This window comes from Anas acuta, chromosome 2 (genome assembly GCF_963932015.1).
Source record: "Anas acuta chromosome 2, bAnaAcu1.1, whole genome shotgun sequence".
Lineage (NCBI taxonomy): Eukaryota > Metazoa > Chordata > Aves > Anseriformes > Anatidae > Anas > Anas acuta.
The window spans coordinates 43,483,348-43,491,367 of record NC_088980.1 but is presented as its reverse complement, the minus strand read 5'-3'; positions in this window follow the sequence as shown (position 1 = coordinate 43,491,367).

Below are 8,020 nucleotides of genomic sequence, written 5' to 3'. Positions count from 1 at the left end.
CGGGAGGCTCCCCGCCTCCGGGCCGCCGCCATCTTGTGGGGGGCTGCGAGGGGCGGGGGTCCCGGCATGGGGTCACTGAACTGTTAGGGTTGGAAAAACCCTCCGAGAGAGCTGCTCCGACAGCCCCCTAGCACCAGTGTCAGCACCAAACCGTGTCCCCAAGCACCACGTCCAGCCTCTCCCTGAACGCCCCCAGGGACGGTGACTCCACCACCTCCCTGGGCAACCCATCCTAACCCCTGACCGCTCTTCCTGAGAAGAAATTTCCCCTCATTTCCAACCCGAATCTCTCCTGGCGCAACTTGAGGCCATTCCCTCTGGTCCCATCACCAGTCACCTGTGAGAAGAGGCCAGCCCCCATCTCCCAAGCAGTTTTTCACACCTTTTATGCCCCGGTTCCCAGTGTTTACTCTCTCCCTTGCTTCCTCGTTGGCCAAGCGCTACCATTTCACAACCTGTCCGACGCTTGCTACTAGTGTACACTGAATCTCAGTTTGCTTTTGCATTAATCACTTCAGAATATTTATTAGTTTGTGTGGATTATCTGCCTGGCTGCCTGAAGTGCTGTTGGGTTGCTTATTGCCATATCAAACACAAATAAAATCAAATGAAAGGTTGTGGGTTGAGGCAGAGACAGTTTATCATGACAGAAATGAAATGAATACAATAATAATACTAGTACTAATAAAAATAATGTGTACAAAACAAGTGATGCACGATGCAGTTGCTCACCATCTGCTGACACACCTATCCCTGAGCAGCCAGACCCCCTGGGAACCCTTGGTCCATCCCAATGGAAAGGGCACTACCTGGGCAATAGGTCTTCCCATAGCAATTGCTACGGTTGAGGCTCTGGATAGAATATTTCACCCATTTTATCCAGGCATTTGCATCCCTATACACACCCCTTGTCAATTTCAGATGTTTGCCTGAGATCCTTTCTTATTTTTCCAACTTTTATAACTGTAGGACTTTGAAGAGGACTACCCCATCTTAGAGTCTCTCCCCATCTTAGGTGACTTTAGAGGACGATTCCCATACAGCTATCCTAAACCTGGCTGTTGGGTCTTTCCCAGTCACATCTGGGACCAAAGGTATGGTTAATAAGGTCATCAGCCTTATTAATTGTTATAGTTATTGGATTACATTGTAGAGGTTGGCAGTTGGGCTGAGCAGTTCCTTTAAATATGCTAATTTGGCTCTTTAACCTTTTTAGGCTATTACTTGAGCTGGGTGTATACGTCCACCCTTTGTAAATGGTCGTCCACCAATACATTACTCCATCCTGGGCAAGGGGGCCTTTAAACAATCCACTAGTCTTAGGTTTAGGACAAAGATGTTTGTTCTCACTGCTCAATCGCTGTTGGGCGTTTAAGTTCCCACAAGTCAACATCTCACAAGCATCAAAAGTGACATTTTGTGGTAATTCATTCTTTGTCATGTTTACCCATATCTTGACGAGATACCCCACTGCTCCTATTTCCCAATCACCTCTTTGCCAAGTGGTTATTTGGCAGAAGTTCTCTCTAAGGCATATAGCCACCAGGATCAAGGCTAATAATTGGCCTCCCCCTATTGCCATTTTTAAGCTTTAAGTCTCAAATAATTATGTGTTGATTTACAATTATGAGCCTGTACCCAGAGTCTATCATGAAGCCTTCCTTTTGATTTTGATCTTCAGTGAGTCTTCTGTAGGTATTGGGATTGATGGATGCCTTTACTCGTGCATAATGAGTCCAGCCTTTCTCCGCCGTTCTTACAGCTGTTTCAGCAGTAAGTGGTATTTGGAATGGTCCTTCCCATTCAGGCCAGAGTTTTGATTCCTTCCAGGTATGCATCAGGACCCAGTCTCCTGCATTGAATGGGTGTAGTGGGAATTCTGAGGATGGTGTCTGAGCCAACGGTCTGTGAATCCTAAGAAATAGCAAAGAAGAACATAACCTGAATACACAGTTTCTGAGAAAAATATCCTTAGTTTCAAGAGTAGGTATTTCACTGCTCCTACCCAGGTATGGTAATCCAAGCATACCACATGGTGAGACTCCTCTGCTTTCCTAGCAGTTTGAATTTTGAGAAGAGTTAAAGTTAAGCATTTTGTCCAGGGAAGTTTAGTTTCTAAAACCAGTTTTGACAGGTGTTTCTTTAATGTCTGATTCATTCGTTCCACTTTCCCAGAGGAGGGATGCCATGGAGTATGAAACTCCCATTTTATTCCCAAAATTCTCATTAATCCTTGTAAAATATATGAAGTAAAATGACTTCTTTGATCTATTTGATTCAAAATAGATTCAGTAAATCATCTTTTTCAATCAGTATAGCTTCATATTCTAGAGTCTGTCAACCATCTTCCTGCTTTCTGAGTAAGGGTAGTCTTCACTTGGTGAGGGGTAACAACTATGAATTGCCCCCCAAAGGTCAATTTCCTGCTTTCTTCTACCAGTAAGGCAGTTGCTGCTACTGCCTGAACACACTGGCCATCCCTGGGATACGAGATCTAATAATTTAGACAGATATGCTACAGTTTTTTTGTATCTCCCCATTCTTGGGTTAAAACCCTCAAAGCAGCACCCTCATTTACAGTTATAAAAAGATGAAATGATTTATTTAGGGCAGGAAAAGCTATGACTGGTGCTGTAATCAGATCCTGTTTTAGTTTTTCCACTCTTTCTTTTTCTTCTTCTGTCCAATTCAATGTATTGGGGTTCTCCTCCAATAATTTGAGATATAATATCTTTGTTTTCTGTGCATATGCCTCTATCCATAATCTGCAATATTCAGTTAGACCTAAAAATTCTCTTAATTCTTTCTTTGTTCAAGGGAGAGGAAGTTGCACAATTCCCTGAATCCTTTCAGGGTTTATTCTCCATCTGCCCTTAGAGACTAGATATCTGACTTCTTTTTCCACATATTGTAGTTTATTCTTAGATACCCTTAGCCTGTGTTCTCCTAAAAAATAATAATAATAATTATAAAAAAATCAGGAGTTCATTTGTGGCTTCTTTTACCTTTGATTTTTCCTACCACAGATATCAACAAATCACCTACATTTATAACAACATCCGCCCCTTCTGGAATCTGAAATGTTCCTAAAATCTTCTCCAATACTTGCCAGAACAAATTGATGGGATTCAGTGAATCCCTGAGGCAAAACAATCCATCTATATTGTCGTTTATGGACCATTTCTAGGTCTTCCCATTCAAAAGGTTTTCTAATAGTTGTTGGTTCCACCCTTCTGTTTTCTGTTGTATTGTATATCTATTTGTATATTTGGCCATGCTTTCATCATGAAATTAACCGTTAAAAGCCCCTGTGCTACAGAGTCATCAGGATTCATTCCTGAATACCTTCTCATCCTGTCTCTAAGCCTTTCCAAGAAATCACTCAGAGTTTCATCTTTACTCTGCTGAACCTCAAAGGCTTTAATAAAATTCTGAGACTTAAGTACTGATTCTCTAATTCCTCTAAATACCATTTCTAACAAGTCTGTCATATTAACCCTATGCTGAGCCTTATTGTTGTCCCAGTTAGGGTCCACATTTGGAAATTTTTGCTCTGCTGGAATTACCCCATCTCCTGGAGGATGATCCCTTTCCCATTCCTGCATTGCTGCTCTTCTAACCATTCCTCATTCTTCCCCTGAGAATATAAGATTCAGAATTGCCATCACTTCTCCCTGGGAATATAAATTGTGTCTCAGAAATTGATGTAATGGCTCTGCTAATCCAATGGGGTCCTCAGTGAGAGACTTCATTTCCTTCTTAAAATTTTATACTTCTCCACTAGTGAGGGGAGCATTTACATACCCTATTTGTCGAGGTCCTAGCAGAACTTCCCAGAGAGGATACATAGCAGCTTTGGTAGCATCAATAATGTTAGTATTAGGGAATGGAAAATTCTCAAGATCTTTTCAATATTATTCTAATTCTTTTACAAGCCTGGGGTACCTCCTGCCTCTAACTTTGTTCAGTTCCTCTTCCCTTCTTCTGGAGCAGCTACTACAGCTACTGGAGCAGCTTCTGCTGCTGCAGCTTGGGGGTTACAAGGAAGATAAATTCTCTAAGGAGCTCCATTCATTACTTCTTCCCTCCTCTTTTTCTTCCTCTTTATTCTGATCTTTGCTCAAAAACAAATGTGTTTCTTATATCCAACAAGCAGCATAATCTGATTCTTCTTCTGAAATTGGAGAATTGTTATTGACATATAAATTTGAGGCCTGACATACCTAGTCTTCATCAGACCCATATTTTGGCCAAACATACCTAGTCCTCATCAGGCTCATATTTTGGCCAAAATGCTGCAGTTCCTTTGTTTGGTTCTTTTGTCCAGACTAAAACACAATATTTAGCCATTTTCTTCCTATTTTTTCCCTTAGTTTTGGGGTTATTCTTCCAATTTCTTAGCATTCTTCCTACAGGACTGTCAGTAGGCACTACCTTTGGGGTATCTCCCTGTTCCCTGTAGGGTACCACACACTAACTTTCTGGTTCTAGAAAATGGGGGTGTACTGCTGAGCACTTTACCATGCAAGGGGTGCTGTACACCACATTTCCCAAGACTCTTCCCTTCTCTCTCTTATGTCACACTTTGTTTGTCTCTGGCCGTGCCCCTCATGAAGCTACAGAACCACGGATCAGGACTCCACACTCACTTCGTACAAAAGTATGTCTCAATCACACGTCACACGAGAGCCTCACCCAATTCCCAAAGCAATACTTAATATTTCTTACCTTGGTCTGTGCACAGAGTTACCGGGTCAATTCTCCAACCCAGAGTGCCTCCCTTCTCACAGTACTTCATGGATGTTGCTTCTTTAACCAGTCTCGGGCCCTCTGTCAGCTCTCCCTAGAACCACTGCTGTCAATGCGCAGGACTACTGAAATCAGCGGGGTCCCCCTTCCTGCTGCTGCAGTGTCGGGGTCCTGGTAGGCCACTGGATCCCAGATGAGCTCCCAAATTGTGAGAAACACTCGCTGGCCAATAACACAGGCTTAAGCAAGGATCTCAGTGAAGTAACCTTTTATTCGCGATTGCAGTGGTGAGCATCTCACAAGCAGGAGAGCACTTGTGGACTCAATTTTCACACCTTTTATGCCCTGGTTCCCAACTCCCCTGGTTACTTATTGGCCAAGTACTACAGGTTCACAACCTATCCGACGCTTGTTACTAGTGTCATACAAACCTTATCAACCTTTAATTCTTCCCTTTGTTTTCTTTATCTTTTGCAACCCCCCCATGCTGTTTTCAACAGCTTTTCAGCCTTTTGGTCACGTACTCCCAGCCAGTGCTTTTCCGCTGAATATCAATCTAGTGCTTGTTTCCCCCCATACATTGTGCAATCCCAGGAAGCAACATGCCTTGCATTTCCTATGCTTATGTTACCAATTCCGATGAAAAAAAAATAAATAAATTGTTCCCATATCGCACACCAGAAGGGCTTTCACCTCAGCATTCCGGCACAAAATTTGATTATTTACCTACTGCTCATGCTGCAGTTTCATTTTTTGCCTGAGTGCAAGAAAAAAAAAAACAGGCTTTCCTGAAAGAACCCATCTGGAGTTTCAGTTTGGTTTTGCATTAATCTTTTCAAAATATTTATTAGTTTGTGTGGATTATCTGCCTGGCTACCTGGAGTGCTGTTGGGGTGCTTATTGCCATAGCCATTAGGGTGGATGAGGCAGCATTGCGCCTGCGGCCTGCATTCCTTGTTGGATGGCTGCTTGGGCAGCAGCTTAACCCTGCTGGGAGCCCCTCATGCTGCAAGGCCACTGTCCTCTGGTGGGAAGGACTCTGATTAACATTTTCTATCATTGCCATTATCCTTGTGGTTAAAGTACAAGGTGAACAAGACAACAAGAGGTGAAAGACATGGGATAAATGGCATTTGCAGTGTCTGGAGTAGTCATAAATATTAACGACTCTTAAGTGTCTGTAATGACTTAGACATACTGTAAACCTTGAAGCATTTCAAGACCCCCCAAGAGAGCTCTTTGCATGCCCAGCAGCTATGCACAGCTCTGGCCTGTCATAGGGACAGCGGACAGGCCTGGAGGAGCCACCTCCACCCACAGGTAACTGCAGGATGTGGTGAGGCTGTGAGCAGGGGCCTCATGGCCCTGTCTTGCTGTCCCTGGGGACACACGGACAGTCCCGTTAGCTGCCACTCTGTGTACATGACTTTCCATCACTGCCCCCCCCCCCCCCCCCTTCCTCTGTGTCAGGGCGGTTCCTCTAAGACTCTGCTATAATTTTGGCATCTGTTAATACGGGAACAGTTTATTGCATTATCTTTCCAGATCTGTTTCTCCGAGACTTCCCTCCATCCACATCTATTCCTGCTGAACATCAGCTTGTTTTCTTCTTGCAACAGGAACCGTGGATCTTAGTAGATTCTGCATTATATGATTTCAACCTCGTTGCCAGCTGACAGCATTTGTCAAGAAAGACCAGGCTATCTAAAACATACCACACCTGTTGCATGCCTGTTACACATTATATAAAGATTTAAGGATGAAATCTGTCTTTAGGGAAACTGACCGCAAAACTTGTTTGCTGGAAGCAGGATTTCTTACTGGTCATCTTGTCATAAGTATCCAGTTACTTTATTTTTCTTAACTCTCCTGTTCAACACATGGAAGAGGCACGGTTTGTAAGGAGTGGTGATACTTTATTTAACGAGGGGATACGGTTGGAAAGAAATAAGCACACATAAGAAATAAGACATGCCAGAAAGACACTATAAGAAATAGACACACCAGCTCTGAACACCTTTAAACTATCACAGCTTTTAAGGAGCAAATCTGTATGAACTGACAAATTTTTGAAAACACTGGTTTTGGAATTTCAAGATCAGAGTAATTTTTGTTTTATTTTGTAGTTAAAATTCAGAATATTCCAACTTCTGTTTAGTGATTTCTGTTAATCACAGCTCCTGCAAATCCTCTTCAATTTACCCTGATCTTCAGACTTTCTTATGGACATGTGTACACATATAGGAGAAAATCCTGCAGTCCATATACATAAGCATTTTATTCCAAAGTCTCTGAATTTGTTGCATTTCTTTTGTGAGAAATAGCAGCTGGCCCATGCTGTTAGCCCATATCTGTATTAGACAATAGCTGCCAACAAAGTAATAGCAAGCCCTCCTGATGTGTGTATATATTTACTAGCCTTATTAATTATTTATGCTGGTATATTCTGGTTTGGTAATCAGTAGAAACTACAAAAGCAAAAGCACTTTACTCCTAGTATAACCGTGCGTTCTCTCTGACTATTATCAAAACAAGAAAGTTGCTAAAAAGCCACCCTGACACAGTAAGAACACCTAACATGGACCCAATGTGAACATACATCTTCCTCTCTCAGGTTTGCTACTGGGTTTGTCACCAGTGCCGAAACGGCAGCTTGCTAGTTCCAGGGCATGCTGCTCCGAGATAGATGGGCACCACGATGAATTCACTGTTCCCTACTATACCTCTTCTTTGACAGTCCTGTCAAAGCTCATTCAGCTTGAAGCATGGCAGCACTGGTATCCAGCTTCTCATCTCTTCTACAACGTGACATCTAGAGGACAGTCACAGTAATTTGCTTTATCCATCATGCTATGAATTTACTGCAGGGCTTCTGTACCTGAGGGGTACTTGCAGCAATTCTTGATATACCTCCTCCATTGTTTTCCCATGTCTGTGGCTTCTATTTCCAAAATCAAAATATTTATTCAATTTCTAAGGCACAGATATTTTTGCTGGCTAGTTTTTATTTTTTATTATTATTATTATTTTTATTTACCTTTTATCAATATGGATGATTTTTTTTTTTTAAGGAACGTGTCACAAGTAAAATAATTTTCCCCCTTCTTATTAATAATCATATCTTATTTGCTTATGTGGGAGTGAAAGGTACTGAAGGAAGGGAAGAGACACATGCCCTTTGTTAACATTGCAGTTCAAGCATACAGTCACGCAATCAAAATTGTTATTGACATTTTTCCTTCAAAAATGAATACTGTGATAGCATCACTAT